The following is an 18,132-nucleotide window of genomic DNA, read 5'->3' on the forward strand; positions in this document are numbered from 1 at the left end:
GGTTTTCTAATGATGATGTGTAGGTATCATGAAATGCCTTAATTTTTCAATGACCTCCAAATACTTTTCTAGAACCATCTTCCCAAATCTTTAGTTAGATACAAATGGTTGAATATAGTCTGATTGTTTTTCAGACAAAATGTGCTAGATTTACATCACATTTGACATCAGAGGAAACAAAGAGAGAACATGCGGAAGCTTTTGTCTTTTACTTCCCCTCCTCCGTATATATGTTGAGGTCCAACATCCTCTGTCGTCACTAATATGGTGGTGAAATTGGGATGTATCTGCCACCTCCAGCTCTGGTCTAGTTCCCTACATCCCTCTGAGTCCAGTGCTCAGGGGTTAACGGAGTCTATGGTGGAGTGTTTGCTTCTCCTCTTTGAAATCAAACACCTGATCTTTGTCTGCGGTGACAGGCTTAATGCTTTTCTTCTCTGACAAATTTTCAGTTGAAGAGGAATGCAAACACTGGTATCCGTATGCTTATATAAAGAACTCACCTGCACAAGCCAGTATTGGCAGCTTGATCCCTAATGAACAGCAGAACTCCAAGTAGCTCCACTTGATAGAAGGAAAAATAAAAAAGGAACCGAAACTCTGTACACATTTTTCCAGCACTTCCACAGCTGTGCTGGCGTCCGATGGGGGAGAGACGTAACACAGAACTTTAGCTCGGAAGTAGCAGCATTTATCACCATCCCTCCCAGGGAGGCTGGGTATGCAGTCACCCAGGAAGCAGGTGGAAACTGCACAGATGACCAGACCCCGGAACTCCCCAGAATTAACTGGGCTTTTCTTTGGCCCTCGTAGTGGTTCTACCATTTGTAAATGCTAAATTCTAAGCTCCTCTTTGGAAACATAATACTCTGAAAAGTACATTGGCCCACCATCTAAGCACAGGTCTACCTCGTGATGGACATGACCAATTTGGGCACTTTTCCAGGTAGCATCTAAACTTCCCTACTGAGCCCTGTGGGTCTCCAGAGACCGGGAGAGCTCACCACAGAAGGTGAGGAAGGGAAAGTTGCGTAGAGCTAGTATATACCAAGGGTGCGTAAGCCAGGCCCTCGGCCGTAAAATACTATATTTCACATGCAAGGAATAGATCACAATATATGGCAATATTTTAAGTTGATTCTCGTTTTTCCTTTTTTGCATTAAAATTCATGCGATGTAGAGGAAATCTGAAAAAAAATTACATGGTAGCAATTTCTGACTGTGACTTGCATATCAAGTTCCCTAGAGAAAACTTAAATTCTAACCCACGATAGAGTCTGAGCAGATAGGGCCATCAGTATGATGGGAATTGGAAATTAAAAATTTAAAAACTATTTTTGTATCTAGTCTAAAATACACTGAAATATTTGATATTTATTTTCTTGGTGGGATGGCTTTTACTTTTCTCATCCCCTCCCCCTTTACACCAGAGCTTTTATTTAGTGAATCAACCAATATTTATTAAGTGCCCTCTGTGTAGAAAGTAAACTGGTTCTGTTAGCAAGGAAGACAAACCCGGATGAGAAACGGTCTCTGCCCTTGAACCAGGATCTTCTAACCGTGTCAACCATTCTGACCACAGAGGCCTCAGGTCAGAATCCCTTGGATGAGGGTGAGGCTTTGCAGCTGTTGGCCTGATACTCATACCATTTAGCATCCAACTGATGGGGTCCCTATTATCTTTGTACCGGTGACTTGAGCAGATTATACCTTCTTAGGGAGTCCCAGTTGAAGTAATAAGTAAATTCTGACAACCTTAGGCGACAGCGAGCTGACTACCCCTCAATCCAGTCACACTTCGCACCGGGTTAAGTTCAGCCCCTTTGGAAATCGACCCTCTTACAGTACGAATCATCGCAGAAAACAAAACAATCCATGCTGCTTGTTTACCTGCCTGGGCTCAACCGCGCAACCCCCAAGCCCTCCAAATCCCTCCTGTTGACTGCTGTAGCTCAGAGCCCGCCTCTGCAAACTCCAGGGGTCCTCAACCACCTCGGAGAAGCCAGGCCATTTGTCCTTGAGGGCTGACCCTGCAGCTCCTTTAAGTGGCCCGGCACTGAGCCAAGCACGGGTCTCAAAGGCATAGTCTCTGGTTGGTCCCCACGTGTTGGTGAGCGAACTCCCTCAGCTAAACCCTGCTCCAATGAAGACCTTTCCGGCACCCAAGAGGCTCCCAAAGGAAGAGCAGCTGCGATCAGAACATAATAAGTGTCAATACATAGTTTTAATTGAATAAATAAGTAGACTACATCACCATTTTGCAGACAAGTTCTGTGCCTTCTCAAAAGTCCTGCAGACACTTCACCAGAGAGTCTGGACCCGGAGGGGCCCCCAGCTCAACCCCTAGGATTAGGATAAATCACTGGTTAAATGGTCTGTTTTTGACTCTTGATTTGGGTCTTATTTTACTCTCTTGGAAGTTGAAGTACAACGTGTTTCTGTAAGCCTGTCAAGATTGTCTCATTATGTCAGCTGTGGCAATACAGATGGTATCAACTCATTGCACGTTCACTTAAATTTGTCCTGCCATTGTGCATAGAATTTAGACATTAAGGGACAAATCCAGCAGAAACGCTGTGATGTAAAAGTACTCAGTTAGGAGTGGTGTCTTGTGGTATAACGCCTCTTTCTAACATTAACTAATTTTGTGAGTTTGGCAAATTACCAAACTATTCTATGTGGGGTTAGTTACCTACAAGTTGGGAACAGCATACACACAAATATTCTTACACCAGTAAGAGCAGTACTGCATTTATTATATAAACCAGGAATGGTAACATATACATTTTATGAGCTACCTTCATCTTTAAGTTCTGTGTCATGACAGAGATTATTGCAGAAGTAGTAACATGCCTAGAATTTCTATATAATTAAGAGATCCTATACTATAAAACCATAAAAATCAGGAGATTTACACACATGTGTTTGCTCTCTGAGGTGCATGGTTGGGTCTGGACACTTCAGACTCTCCAGGCACCCAGCAGAGACGTGTTTGTATCACAGCTCATGTGTTCTCTCAAAAGATTTCCAAGAAGAGAAGAGGAAACTAGCTCTTTGTAGACGCCGTCTCTGATCAACATCCTTGGTACTTTGACATTTTTGTAACTTTAATAATTTTCTCCCTTTGGATCCCCCCTATGGGCCAAAAAGGGAAACAATTTTTCAGGTAGGTATTATTTTTTATTGTGGTAAAATATATATAACTCAAAATTTACAATTGTGCAGCTTTGTGGCATTAAGTACAGTCCCAGTGTTGTGCAACCATCACCGCCATCCATTTCCAGAAGTTTATCATTTTCCAAACTGAATCTCGGTCCCCATGAAACAACCCCCCACCCCTCCTTCCCCCAACCCTTGGCACTTCCCCTCCCACTTTACATCTCTATGCATTTGGCTTCTCTAGGAACCTCATGTAAGTGGAATCTTATAGTATTTGTCCTTTTCTGTCTGACTTATTTCACTCAGCATCATGTCTTCAAGTTTTCTCCATGTTGTGAAAAGTATTTTTTCAATAGGAAGAATAAATGAAAGGAGGAGAAGAAAAGTCATGAAGAATCATGGAGAATTTAAATTCTCTCTTATAAACATTTATGTACAAGCCACTTATCCAAACCACATCTCAGTCTGTGGGAACCCTGAGGCTGGAATGCTCTTTGTTTAAGACTTCTGGTCACAGCCCTTCTTCCAATGAGAGGAGCATCACAGTACTACCCCAGCTGACTGTTTTTCTTCCAACTTTCTCAGTGGATTCCTGGTGGCAGTAAAGTAGCTTTATACAGCCCTCCAGCTCATGGTCTTTCAAATGCTGCCTTTTCTGCATGGTGTCTTATTTGAATTTTTGATATACGTGTATCTTTACTTTGGGCCTGGGTAGAGAACGGATAAATCAAAGTGTCAAGGAAAATCATTGGTTCACAGAGCTGTTTCTCAGGCTCTGCTTAGTCTTTGCCTCAGTTACACTGTGCATCTTAAGATCTGGCACACGGGAAGGAAACTGTGTATATTACAGGCAACCATGAAAATGATCAAAATCGAAGCTCACCTGTTTCAATCATATTAGCCATGTGTTCCCCCCACTGACGGTCACCCAGTGGAGCGTTTCTGCTTCGCCTTCTTCTTACTAACTCTTTGAACTAAGCCTGATACATGTCTTGCTATTTTAACTACACCCAACCCGAATTCTTCTAAATGGGAGCGTTCCTTTACATCGTTCTCCTGGAGATTAAGATACGTGCTATGTGCCCTCCTACCACCCTATTAATAATGAATCTATTCCTTTTCAGAGCTGCTGGTACAGCCTCTCTTCCACTCGACCTCAATTCCCACCTATTTTCCAGAAAATGAAGAGCCACGAAAAGCTAACGTGTTCATTCGTCCTCTCCACGACGTCAGGGAGAGACATGCAGTGGCACGCCTGGGACTCACTTCTGGGCCTGGGAGAAGGCGGATCCAGCTGGAGTGGGTAGAAGGTGGCGGTGTATGTGTGCTAGTGGGTAGATGTGGGTGGGGCCGGGGCTCCAGAGGAGGAGGGGCAACAACCATGATTCACATTTGGGGCCGATTCTGATGGGTCGAGTCTGGGGTTACTCCAAAGCCCTTGGGTACGTGTATTCTCGTGCCCCCGCATCCTTTGGAACTGGAGCCATGCCCAGTCAGGAGGGATCCTCCCCGGACACGGATGCAGGCATTGCAGAGAGTGGGGAGCTGGTTGATTGGCACCCGGAAACTTTGCTGTCTACCTAGCAGCATGATAATTGACGTGCTGGCGACAGGAGTGCCGGACCACATGGGTTCCAAAAAATTACTTTCCTCAGCTGTTAGATTTTCAAACGTGATCTATCGAGGGATGCTGACAGTAGATTTTCTGCCAGCAATAAAGGTGGCCTGATTCACAGAATAATTACTGTATGCAAATGAATGTGATTTTCCTCTGCCCTTTTATGGATGACTCTGCTCTACCATTCGTCAGGGCCACAAATTTCACTTGGGAGGAGATGGATTTAAAGAGACAGGCATACCCGGAGCTTGCAGAGAACTTACTAAATCCACGCTAAGTGTCCTCATAAACAGGCGTGTGTATGATAGAGTGGGGTTGCCAGACTCTGACCTTTCGGTCTGTGCTTTGTTGCTTGGAAAACTGTTGAGAATACATCTTACTCTGTGCCCTCCCAGGTCAGGAATGCTTTCGCTGTCTGGAGGAGCATTTCCAGCAGCAGTATTATTATACGTGTGGTTCAGGAGACCCTGGTGGGCTTCTTCGCCGCCCACTGAACCCACGCTGGTGTTTATACACCTGTAGGAGCAGAAAACCCATCCTTATACCCAGCATTGTTTCTAATGAATTACAGCGCAGGTGATTTGAAACAAGAAGTGGGTTTTTGCTTGATACTGAGATGGAAGCAAAACACACAGTAAAACCTGAAAGTAAAAATGAGCTGTTAAAAAACAGGGAGTTTCAGGGCTTCCCTGGTGGCGCAGTGGTTGAGGGTCCGCCTGCCGATGCAGGGGACACGGGTTCGTGCCCCGGTCCGGGAGGATCCCACATGCCACAGAGCGGCTGGGCCCATGGGCCATGGCCGCTGAGCCTGCGCGTCCGGAGCCTGTGCTCCGCAACGGGAGAGGCCACAGCAGTGAGAGGCCCGCGTACCGCAAAAAAAATAACCAACCCACCCCCCCCCCCCCCCCAAAAAAAACCCCTGGAGTTTCATATATTTGGGCTTGGCTTCTCGGGGACCTCGTAGCCTCCTCCCGAGTTGGCGGCATTTCTCTGTGAGCCTCTGCACACTTGCACACGTGGGACGGGTGGGTTTGCTCTGTGTGGCTCCAGTGGGGGTCAATGCTGGGCAACCCTGCGGGATGGAGCCGCCATCGGTCCCAGATGCTGGGACCAGAAGAGGAGGGCACGAGCTCAGGGAAAATCCGTAGTACATCACGTGTCACTGCTAAATATCAGTGCCCGAATTTGCTCCCAGCATGCAGCCTGCGTCCTCATCCTCCGAGTGTAGAAGAAAGGGGACCTCGGGCCAGTGTTGTGAATGGAACAGCCCCATCTGTCCGTGGCCTGTCTTGTTACTCATATTGCAACAATATATTGATGTCAGCACATCCGAACATACCTCCTTCCACCATCACTCACAGAATAAAGAAAGACACATCCGTGTTTACGTGTATACAAGCAGCACACCCCACGGGAGGCCGTCACAGCCTTCTCAAGGTAAGTGCCCGTTAACATCGACATTTTCTGAGAGTACGAAACAGCTGAGCTGGGTCCCCAGGAATTCCTTCCCCTCCTTGACTTGGGAAGCAGGTCTTCCCAAGGGCTCCTACAAGGGGCACAGGTGGTTTCACAGACCAGCACAAATCATGACATTATTTTTTAAATTTCTTTGATTTTCTTTTTTGTTTTTACATATTTTTATTTTAAAAAGATTTTAAAATTTTTATATAATTTTAAAGGCTACTTTCAATTTACAGTTATTAACCATGACACTATGTTAAGATAAAATTTTAGATCAGTTCTTGATCGTGATACCTTTTCATAGGCAAACAAACTTATCTCCCCTTCACAAATTATAACAATGAATGGTACCCTGTATTACTAACTTATTTTTTCTCTTAGCCTCTTTCTTTAATACCACTTGTGATATAATGAAGAAGATATAATGTTCAAAAGGAGATTCCGTATTGGATTACCATAATTTATAAAGCAGTTTTAACCTTGTACACTACAGTGATTGCGTTTATTGAGAATTGTTTTAGTAGGTAGAAGGGGAAATAGCGAATATTCCACTTTAGAAATATTCTTAAGAAAAACTAATTCAGTTGAAAAAATTCTAAATAACAAACATTTATATGTTGATTGTTCAATGAAAAAATATGTAATTACTATTTGGTAAGAGTCAAGAAAAGTAAAGTTGCCTATACTCTTATTGCCAGATTTAAATGCAAATTGACAAGTTTCACCTTGTTTGGCTAAAAAAAAAATTCCTAAAATGCAGATGACAATGCTACACTACAAAAAATTAACAAGTGAAAGAGGATTTTAAAAAATTATTTAGAAACAGAGTAGCTTGCATGGTATTAATTCTCAACAAGTTCATTTATTTTGCTTAGCAGAAATGTCCATCACCCTTTACAATGCGTTGAATTGTGTCCCCTGAAAAGGAGATGGTGAGGCCTAACCCCCAGTACCTCATAGCGGGACCTTATTTAGAGATTGGGTCTTTGCAGAGGTCCTCAAGTTTAAAGGGGCTCACGTGGGTGGGCCCTAATCCAATATGACTGGTGTCCTTATAAGAAGGGGAAAATTGGACAGGGATGCACACAGGAAGAAAGCCAGGTGAAGATGAAGGTAGAGATTGGGGTGATGCTTCTACAAGCCAAGAAACACCCAAAATTGCCTTAAAACCACCAGTAACCAGGAGAGGAAAGCCTGGAACAGATTCTCCCGAAGTGTTACCTTGATCTTGGCCTTCCAAACTCCACAAATGTGACAGCATAAATCCCTATTGTTTAAGCCACCCAGTCTGTGGTACTTTGTTACGGCAGCTTGAGCAAAGTAACACACCCTAATGCTCTCACACACTCAACTGGGTTTAAAAACAAAAAGCCACCCCAGCAGAGTCAATAGAAACTTCAGCAGCCTCCTGAGAGCTTACAGGAGACAGAGCCAGCGGGAGAATGAGCCCCATTGCTCTCTCCTCCTGGAAACAGTCCCATTCTTTTGGAGGAGAGCTGTGAGAACAGCTGTAGGCTCCATATTAATACCACTAGAAAATGAACTGTGTTGCAGTATTCCTACATACCAAAAGTGGGTTTGGGGTCTCTTTAGCAGGTACCTAAATTTATATCACAGATTAAAAAAGGATTTGAAAACTATATATATGCTTTGTTGACTTAACATTATACTCAATGAATGCTTTCATTAAATCAAATTATATAACGTTAAGATTCAAGGTTACTATCGCATAGGTAGTCAAGGTTTTAGTTCTGATGATATAATTTTATTTATCTCTCTATGCAAATTTTTTACAAGATATTTCTTTAAATCTTCCACTGTGTCTTTATAACAAGTTGCCATGACATTGCACCAGGAGGAATATTGAGTTGCAATTTTAAATATCGTTAATCTTTAGCCAGGAACTCGCTGAACTGAGACAGCCGGTATCTGGGCATTTGTCAGTGCTTATGAGAGGCTTATAAATTCAACTCTAGACTTTTCCAACAGTGTCTGCTTTTTTTTTTACCCCCAAGTTTGTACCTCCCCCAACGAAACCCGCTACCGCACAGCATTCATCTTTTTACACCTCACTCAATCATCCATTTTTCGGCCATACGTACAGTAATTCACACTTCGACTGTGTGTCTATGTGTGTCCATTACTCTGATCAGCACTGGGAATGCTTAGATCCAAGGGATACGGTGCCTGTCCTCAGGAGTTTTCAGTCAGGGAGTAGTTCCTGCTAATCCTTTACTCCAAAATGGTTAGTGCCTCCGATGGCTGGTAGGATAAAGTCCAAATTCCTTAGCTGACCAAGGTGTCCCTTAGCTGGAGCTGGACGTGTATCTAACTCGAAGGTTGAGAATTCAGCTGGCATCTGGGTAGGTAATCTGAAGTAGTCAAATCAGCTGCCAAAACTTAGGAAAGTATTAGAAGCTGGAGCACCAACATTCAAGACAGACAAATGATGACGGGGGACACACAGCTGCAAGCCTCTCCCCTGTGAGTCAGCCCATGAGCCTGGGACCTCCCTTACAATAGATGCTTGAATGTGGATGACATCAGACAGGAAGCATGAAAGTGCTATTGTTGCCACCCTTGGAAAATCAACCAAACGGCTTAATGATTTGTTCTTATTCTTGGTTCATTCATTCAGTCATAATGTCACCGCTGTGTATTACATTACCCAGCGACTGCGCTGTGCTGGTTCCAGAGGATAATCTAGGGCATCAGTGGTCTGGAGAGGATGGAACTGGTGTTCCCTGGTGAGATGGGTGTTGAACAGCTACGGTCACAGTGAAGAAGTACTGGCGTTCATCCCCCATTTTCCCAGAGCCAAGAATGGCAGCATCATCTATGCTGTCGGGCAAACCAAAGTTCTAGGGATTGCTCTTGACACCTCTTACGACTGATATTAACAGTGTTCCCGGAGAGCCAGTTTCCCTCTACTATTTCACATGGAGAAAAACTCCACTTTTCTGTCCCCTTGACCCAGTGACTTGTCCTTGACAATGAGCTGTGGGCAGAGGGGATGGTTGTCACCTCTGTCTGGAAGCATTGATGAGTCAGGGATGATTCTCTAAATTCTCTTAATCCTAACTCATCGATCAGCCACTTCCAGTGGAGAGTCTCCATCAGCCTGGGTCTTTGAGGGGAGACAATGGGGAACAAGGTCCATGCTGACATGCCATGGACGTGGAACCTAAAGGAGGAGTTGATCTAAGTTGTTCTGAGCCATCACCATGTCGGTGCTACTTTACCACACAATGCAGCTGGGCCACACTGAGCTATATGCTCTTCCGTCTCTCAGCGCCATCCGATCCATCGGCCATTCTTGTTGACTCTACTTCAAGACATGTGCTGCCTCTGTCCACTTCTCATCGCCCACTGCTATCCTCCCAGCCCAAGCCACAAGCCCTCTTTCGCCTGGACGACTGCAACACCCCCTTCTCTGGTGTCCCTCTTTCTACTTTGGCCATTTCAATAGATGTTAGAGTGATCCTTTTAGAACTCAGCTCAAACCAGACCATGCCAGTCTCCATCCGAAAACCTTCCCATGGCTTCCTATTGGACCTAGAAGAAGATGTACTGTTGCCTTGGGTACCCATGGGTACAAGACCCCACCGGACCTTCCTCGCGCTCATCTGTCCTAACTCATCTCTGGGCAGGTCACCCTCATTTATTGCTCTTCAGAAACTTCAGCCTTCATGTCATTTCCCCAAACTCCAAGTTGTGCCCTCTGCCTGGAATGTTCTTGCCTGACCTTCACTCATCTATAACTCCTTCACTGAAATGTCACCTCTTCAGAGAGATCTTTTCTGACCGGAAAATCCTAAGAGCTTTCTCTCCCAACACATTATTTTAATTTTCTGCAGAGCAGTCAGCGCCATCTGATGTTTTTCCTGTTTACGTGTTTGTTTGTTTCCAGTCTATCCCCATGAGGATGCCAGCTCGTCTGAAGCAGGGGCCTTGCCTTGCTTAGAACTGTATTTCCTAGAGCAGAAGGAGGTCTGTAGTCAAAAAGTGTGGCTTGCAACCTTGATGGAGTGCCTCTGCGTGTGAGTGAATGGACTCGTGTGTGCTGACCACGAGCCCAGGGGTGTGCCGGGCGCGCAGGGAGCAGTGGCCTTCGGGTACGTGGTCCTGCAGTGACATCTCAGCCACCTCTGTGCAGATCTTTCATCCTGCCCTGGCGATTGGGTCTATAAGAATTAAACACGCAGCATGTAAATGAAGTCTTTCCTCTTTCTCTTAAAGGAATAAGAGGAAATGGCTTCTTAGTGCAGCTCTTCGGAATTACAGTGGTGAAGAATTTCAGAGCAGGATAACAGAGTGCTCTCCCATTTGTGAAAATCCCCTTCCCGGAGACCTTTAACAGTAGGATACTATCAAGACGGAGTTTCATTTTTACTCTGTTCTGAAACCCAGTGGTGATATTAACAATCACAGCTATGAGAGACGTTGCACAGAAAGTCACCATCCGACATCTCTACGCGATATTGATTTCTTGGAAGCAGCAGAAAGCTATACGCTTAATAACCATTTCGGCGTTTGTTTTCTCTTTTGCTTGAAGATTGTGAGGAAATGGCACTCAACAGAAACATTGGGATTAAATGAGGAATCGGCCTGTCTTCTCGTTGTTGAGGACATATCTAGATTTGTCTTAATAGGGTTTGCGTGATTTTCCACGACTTAGCTTTAAATACAGTTTTGTGGCAGGTAAGAGTCCTGTTGGGGCCAAAACATGGGCAGCTTTTTGACACTGCAAAATGTCAGACTGTATGGATTGAAGCTCCTTCTGGCTAATTTAAAATAGTATTTGGTTTATGTTTTCCACCTTATGATCTTACATCTCCCTTCCTGCTCTAAGACAATACCACTATTATTTCTTCTAATTCTAGTTCTTGTGGTTAAAATGGCCCATTAATTTGGGACTTAAAGGTTGTCAAATATAGGGCGAGGCATTCGAAAAACGAATGGCCCTGGGAAAGATTCTGGTTCTCTTAAGCCGACATATTCGGGGAGCCTGGTGACTTGTTTTATGGGCTATCAGATACAGCACTGATTTGTTTTAACAGACATTTAAACAAAGGCTACTCGTTCTTAGGGTTATTGAAATTGAACACTCGCTACCTAGACTGAAACCATAGAGAAATTTATTGGGCCCTAAGAGTGCTGGCACGTGAGCTGCAAGCCAGGTAAACCAGGGCTTGGGGAAGGATTCAACCAAGAGCAAATGAGAACAGGGGTGTCAGACTCGAATTTTTAAGGTGCCAGGACTCAGGTCATAGGCCGTTCTCTGGCCAGGTGGTACAGGTTTTTGTTTTGTTTTGTTTTGCTTGTTCGGTTTTGTATTGTTTTTAATAGCAATTTAAACTGGAGTGGCTGTTGTTTGCTGCTACGATTTTAGGCAAACTGCCAAACACTTTCTTCACAAAGAAGAATGGGCAAAAGCCAAAAAGCCTGCTGATTTTGCTTCGGTTATGTGTATAATTTTTTTCCCGAGGCTTCCTGGTTCATCCTGCCTGATCTTTTGTCTTAAATCTTTGCGATGTGCTTATCAAAATCCCAGGCTGCTGTCTTTGATTGATGATACTTCTGATGATATAATTCTAAAGAATTTGAGGAAGGTGGATAAGATCCAAGCCAGCTTGGGAAAATCCAGTGAAATGTAAATTCTGGAGAAGGACCCATCCCCCAGGCGTTCTCCACCATCCTAGCCTATTGGTCCAGCCTGTCCTCTCCCTTCCTTCCCTGCTGCCAGCCAAAAAGTTTGCCCTCTGCATCACGGATATATAACCTGTAGCCAAAGATTCCACAATTCCTTAAAATGGTCAAAGAATTGCAAAGAAACAAACTGAGACACACCACTGGCGAACAGTTAAAAGAAAATAGACATTTTTTCAGTCAAAACATCCCGCAGTATCTCCACACACAGACTCATGACACATGACAGGTAGAAGATAGTGTTTCTTTTCTTTTCTTTTTGGAGTATGATTGCTTTACAATGGTGTGTTAGTTTCTGCTGTATAACAAAATGAATCAGCTATGCATATACATATCTTCTCCTTCTTGTGTCTCCCTCCCACCCTCTCTATCCCACCCCCTCTAGGTGGTCACAAAGCACAGAGCTGATCTCCCTGTGCTGTCCAGCTGCTTCCCACTAGCTATCTATTTTACATTTGGTAGTATATGTAAGTCCATGCCACTCTCTCACTTTGCCCCAGCTTACCCTTCCCGCTCCCTGTGTCCTCAAGTCCATTCTCTACGTCTACATCTTTATTCCTGTCCTGGCCCTAGGATCTTCAGAACCATGTTTTGTTTTGTTTTGTTTTCAGATTCCATATATATGTGTTAGCATACGCTATTTGTTTTTCTCGTTCTGACTTACTTCAATCTGTATGACAAACTCTAGGTCCACCCACTTCACTATAAATAACTCAGCTTCATTTCTGTTTATGGCTGAGTAATATCCCATTGTATATATGTGCCACATCTACTTTATCCATTCATCTGTCGATGGACACTTAGGTTGCTTCCATGTCCTGGCTGTTGTAAATAGAGCTGCGATGAACATGACTTTTTTTGAATTATGGTTTTCTCAGGGTATATGCCCAGTAGTGGGATTGCTCAGTCATATGGTAGTTCTATTTGTAGTTTTTTAAGGAACGTCCATACTGTTCTCAATAGTGGCTGTATTAATTTACATTCCCACCAACAGTGCAGGAGGGTTCGCTTTTCTCCACACCCTCTCCAGCATTGATTGTTTGTAGATTTTTTGATGATGGCCATTCTGACTGGTGTGAGGTGATACCTCATAGTAGTTTTGATTTGCATTTCTCTAATGATTAGTGATGTTAAGCATCCTTTCATGTGTTTGTTGGCCATCTGTATATCTTCTGTGGAGAAATGTCTATTTAGGTCTTCTGCCCATTTGTGGATTGGGTTGTTTATTTTTTTGATATTGAGCTGCATGAGCTGCTTATAAATTTTGGAGATTAAGCCTTTGTCAGTTGCTTCATTTGCAAATATTTTCTCCCATTCTGAGGGTTGACTTTTCATCTTGTTTATGTTTTCCTTTGCTGTGCAAAAGCTTTGAAGTTTCATGAGGTCCCATTTGTTTATTTTTGTTTTTATTTCCATTTCTGTAGGAGGAGAGTCAGAAAGGATCTTGCTGTGATTTATGTCGTAGAGTGTTCTGCCTATGTTTTCCTCTAAGAGTTTTATAGTGTCTGGCCTTACATTTAGGTCTTTGATCCATTTTGACTTTATTTTTGTGTATGGTGTTAGGGAGTGCTCTAATTTCATTCTTCCACATGTAGCTGCCCAGTTTTCCCAGCAGTACTTATGGAAGAGATTGTCTTTTCTCCATTGTATATTCTTGCCTCCTTTATCAAAAATAAGTTGACCATATGTGCATGGGTTTATCTCTGGGCTTTCTGTCCTGTTCCATTGATCTATATTTCTGTTTTTGTGCCAGTACCATACCGTCTTGACTACTGTAGCTTTGTAGTATAGTCTGAAGTCCAGGAGCCTGATTCCCCCAGCTCTGTTTCTGTTTCCCAAGATTGCTTAGGCTATTCAGGGTCTTTTGTGTTTCCATACAAATTGTGGAATTTTTTGTTCTAGTTCTGTGAAAAATGCCATTGGTAGTTTGAGAGGGATTGCATTGAATCTGTAAATTGCTTTGGGTAGTATAGTCATTTTCACAATGTTGATTCTTCTGATCCAAGAACATGGTATATCTCTCCATCTGTTTTTATCATCTAAAATTTCTGTCATCAGTGTCTTATAGTTTTCTGCCTGCAGGTCTTTTGTCTCCTTGTGTAGGTTTATTCCTAGCTATTTTATTCTTTTTGTTGCAATGGTAAACGGGAGTGTTTCCTTAATTTTGCTTTCAGATTTTTCATTATTAGTGTATAGGAATGCAAGAGATTTCTGTGCATTAATTTTGTACCCTGCTACTTTACCAAATTCATTGATTAGCTCTGGTATTTTTCTGGTAACATCTTTAGGATTCTCTGTGTATAGTATCATGTCATCTGCAAACAGTGACAGCTTTACTTCTTCTTTTCTGATTTGGATTCCTTTTATTTCTTTTTCTTCTCTCTTTCTAGTATCTGTTCTGTTTGCTAGTATCTTGTTGAGGATTTTTGCCTCTATGTTCATCAGTGATATTGGCCTGAAGTTTTCTTTTTTTGTGACATCTTTGTCTGGTTTTGGTATCAGGGTGATGTGGCCTCATAGAATGAGTTTGGGAGTGTCCCTCCTCTGCTTGGAAGAGTTTGAGAATGATAGGTGTTAGCCCTTCTCTAAATGTTTGACAGAATTTGCCTGTGAAGCCAGCTGGTCCTGGGCTTTTGTTTGTTTGAAGATTTTTAATCACAGTCTCAATTTCAGTGCTTGTGATTGGTCTGTTTATATTTTCTATTTCTTCCTGGTTCAGTTTCAGAAGGTTGTGCTTTTCTAAGAATTTGTCCATATCTTCCGGGTTGTCCATTTTATTGGCATAGGGTTGCTTGTAGTAATCTCTCATGATCCTTTGTATTTCTGCAGTGTCAGTTGTTACTACTCCTTTTTCATTTCTAATTCTATTGATTTGAGTCTCCTCCCTTTTCTTCTTGATGAGTCTGGCTAATGTTTTATCAATTTTGTTTATCTTCTCAAAGAACCAGCTTTTAGTTTTATTGATCTTTGCTATTGTTTCCTTCATGTCTTTTTCATTTATTTCGGATCTGATCTTTATGATTTCTTTCCTTCTGTTAACTTTGGGGTTTTTTTGTTCTTCTTTCTCTAATTGCTTTAGGTGTAAGGTTAAGATGTTTCTTTGAGGTGTTTCTCGTTTCTTGAGGTAGGATTGTATTGCTATAAACTTTCCTCTTAGAACTGCTTTTGCTGTATCCCATATGTTTTGGGTCTTCGTGTTTCCATTGTCATTTGTTTCTAGGTATTTTTTGATTTCCTCTTTGATTTCTTCAGTGATCTCTTGGTTATTTAGTAGTGTATTGTTTAGCCTCCATGTGTTTTTATTTTTTACAGATATTTTTCTGTAATTGATATCTAGTCTTATAGCATTGTGGTTGGAAAAGATACTTGATACAATTTCAATTTTCTTAAATTTACAAAGGATTGATTTGTGACCCATGATATGATCTATCCTGGAGAATGTTCCAAGAGCACTTGAGAAGAAATTGTATTCTGTTGTTTTTGGATGGAATGTCCTATAAATATCAGTTAAGTCCATCTTGTTTAATGTATCATTTAAAGCTTGTGTTTCCTTATTTATTTTCATTTTGAATGCTCTGCCTGTTGGTGAAAGTGGGGTGTTAAAGTCCCCTACTATGATTGTGTTACTGTCGATTTCCCCTTTTATGCCTGTTAGCATTTGCCTTATGTATTGAGGTGCTCCTAGGTTGGGTGCATAAGTATTTATAACTGTTATATCTTCTTCTAGGATTGATCCCTTGATCATTATGTAGTGTCCTTGAACATTATGTATTGTCCTTCTTTGTCTCATGTAATAGTCTTTATTGTAAAGTCTATTTTGTCTGATATGAGATTGCTACTCCAGCTTTCTTTTGATTTCCATTTGCATGGAGTATCTATTTCCAACCCCTCACTTTCTGTCTGTATGTGTCCCTAGGTCTGAAGTGGGTCTCTTGTAGAGAGCATATATATGGGTCTTGTTTTTGTATCCATTCAGCCAGTCTATGTCTTTTGGTTGGAGCATTTAATTCATTTACATATAAGGGAGCTATCAATATGTATGTTCCTATTACTATTTTCTTAATTGTTTTGGATTTGTTATTGTAGGTCTTTTCCTTCTCTTGTGTTTCCTGCCTAGAGATGTTCCTTTAGCCTTTGTTGTAAAGGTGGTTTGGTGATGCTGAGTTCTCTTAGCTTTTGCTTGCCTGTAAAGGTTTTAATTTCTCCGTCGAATCTGAATGAGATCCTTGCTGGGTAGAGTAATCTTGGTTGTAGGTTTTTCCCTTTCGTCACTTTAAATACGTCCTGCCCCTCCCTTCTGGCTTGCAGAGTTTCTGCTGAAAGATCGGCTGTTAACCTTATAGGGATTCCCTTGTATATTATTTGTTGCTTTGCCCTTGCTACTTTTAATATTTTTTTCTTTGTATTTAATTTTTGATAGTTTGATTAATATGTGTCTTGGCGTGTTTCTCCTTGGATTTATCCTGTATGGGACTCTCTGCATTTCCTGGACTTGATTGACTATTTCCTTTCCCATATTAGGGAAATTTTCAACTCTAATCTCTTCAAATATTTTTTCAGTCCCTTTCTTTTTCTCTTCTTCCCCTGGAACCCCTATGTTGGTATGTTTACTATTGTCCCAGAGGTCTCTGAGACTGTCCTCAATTCATTCTTTTTTCTTTATTCTGCTCTGCCGTAGTTATTTCCACTATTTTAACTTCCGGGTCACTTCTCCGTTCCTCTGCCTCAGTTATTCTGCTATTGATTCCTTCTAGAGAATTTTTTTTTTTAAGATGTTGGGGGTAGAAGTTTATTAATTAATTTATTTATTTTTGCTGTGTTGGGTCTTCGTTTCTGTGCGAGGGCTTTCTCTAGTTGTGGCAAGCAGGGACCACTCTTCATCGCAGTGTGCGGGCCTCTCACTATCGCGGCCTCTCTTGTTGTGGAGCACAGGCTCCAGATGCTCAGGCTCAGTAGCTGTGGCTCACGGGCCCAGCCGCTCCGCGGCCTGTGGGATCCTCCCAGACCAGGGCTCAAACCCGTGTCCCCTGCATTAACAGCCAGATTCCTTCTAGAGAATTTTTAGTTTCATTTATTGTGTTGTTCATCATCGTTTGCTTGCTCTTTAGTTCTTCTAGGTCCTTGTTAAATGTTTCTTGTATTTTCTTTATTCTATTTCCAAGATTTTGGATCATCTTCACTATCATTACTCTGAATTCTTTTTCTGGTAGACTGCCTATTTCCTGTTCATTTTTGGTCCGTTGGGTTTTTACCTTGCTCCTTCATCTGCTGTGTGTTTCTCTGTCTTCTCCTTTTGCTTAATTTACTGTGTTTGGGGTCTCCTTTTCACAGGCTGCTGGTTTGTAGTTCCTGTTGTTTTTGGTGTCTGCCCCCAGTCATTAAAGTTGGTTCAGTGGGTTGTGTAGGCTTCCTGGTGGAGGGGACTGTTGCCCGTGCTCTGGTTGATGAGGCTGGATCTTGTCTTTCTGGTGAGCAGGACCGCATCCAGTGGTGTGTTTTGGGGTGTCTATGACCTTATTATGATTTAAGGCAGCCTCTCTGCTAAATGGGTGGGGTTGTGTTCCTGTCTTGCTATTTGTTTGGCACAGGGTGTCTAGCAGTGGAGCTTGCTGGTCGTTGAGTGGAGCTGGGTCCTAGAGTTGAGATTGAGATCTCTGGGAGAGCTTCATAGTTTTATATTACGTGGAGCCGGGAAGTCTCTGGTGGACCAATGTTCTGAACTCGGCTCTCCCCACTCAGAGGCACAGGCCTGACACCTCACCGCAGCACCAAGACCCCATCAGCCACACGGCAGACACCGAATCTGCCATCTGACAGCACCTTGATCTTGGACTTCCCAGCCTCTCCCGTCATCCATCTTTGGTCAACCTGGATGGTCACCCCTCTCGACGGTGTTTCTTATAACTAGTCAAAAATAAAATCCAGGTTGAGTGTGAACAACCTTTGGAAAAAAAGAATAAAAGCAATCCTCAATCTGTGTTTCAGGGTCACTCAACTTGGAATCTCTCCCAAAATTGTTGGTTGGGGTGGGGGTTGGGAAGTGAGGGGGAGGAAGCAATTGTTAATTACTTAATGAGAATGTTAAATGTTAGAAAAGGGAGAAATCCCACTTGACTCCCACTTTGTGAAACAACATTTACACATAATTTTCTGATATTTTTTTGGGGGGAATGTGAGGTTTCCAG

The sequence above is a fragment of the Phocoena sinus genome, chromosome 14 (assembly GCF_008692025.1).
Source record: "Phocoena sinus isolate mPhoSin1 chromosome 14, mPhoSin1.pri, whole genome shotgun sequence".
Classification (NCBI taxonomy): domain Eukaryota; kingdom Metazoa; phylum Chordata; class Mammalia; order Artiodactyla; family Phocoenidae; genus Phocoena; species Phocoena sinus.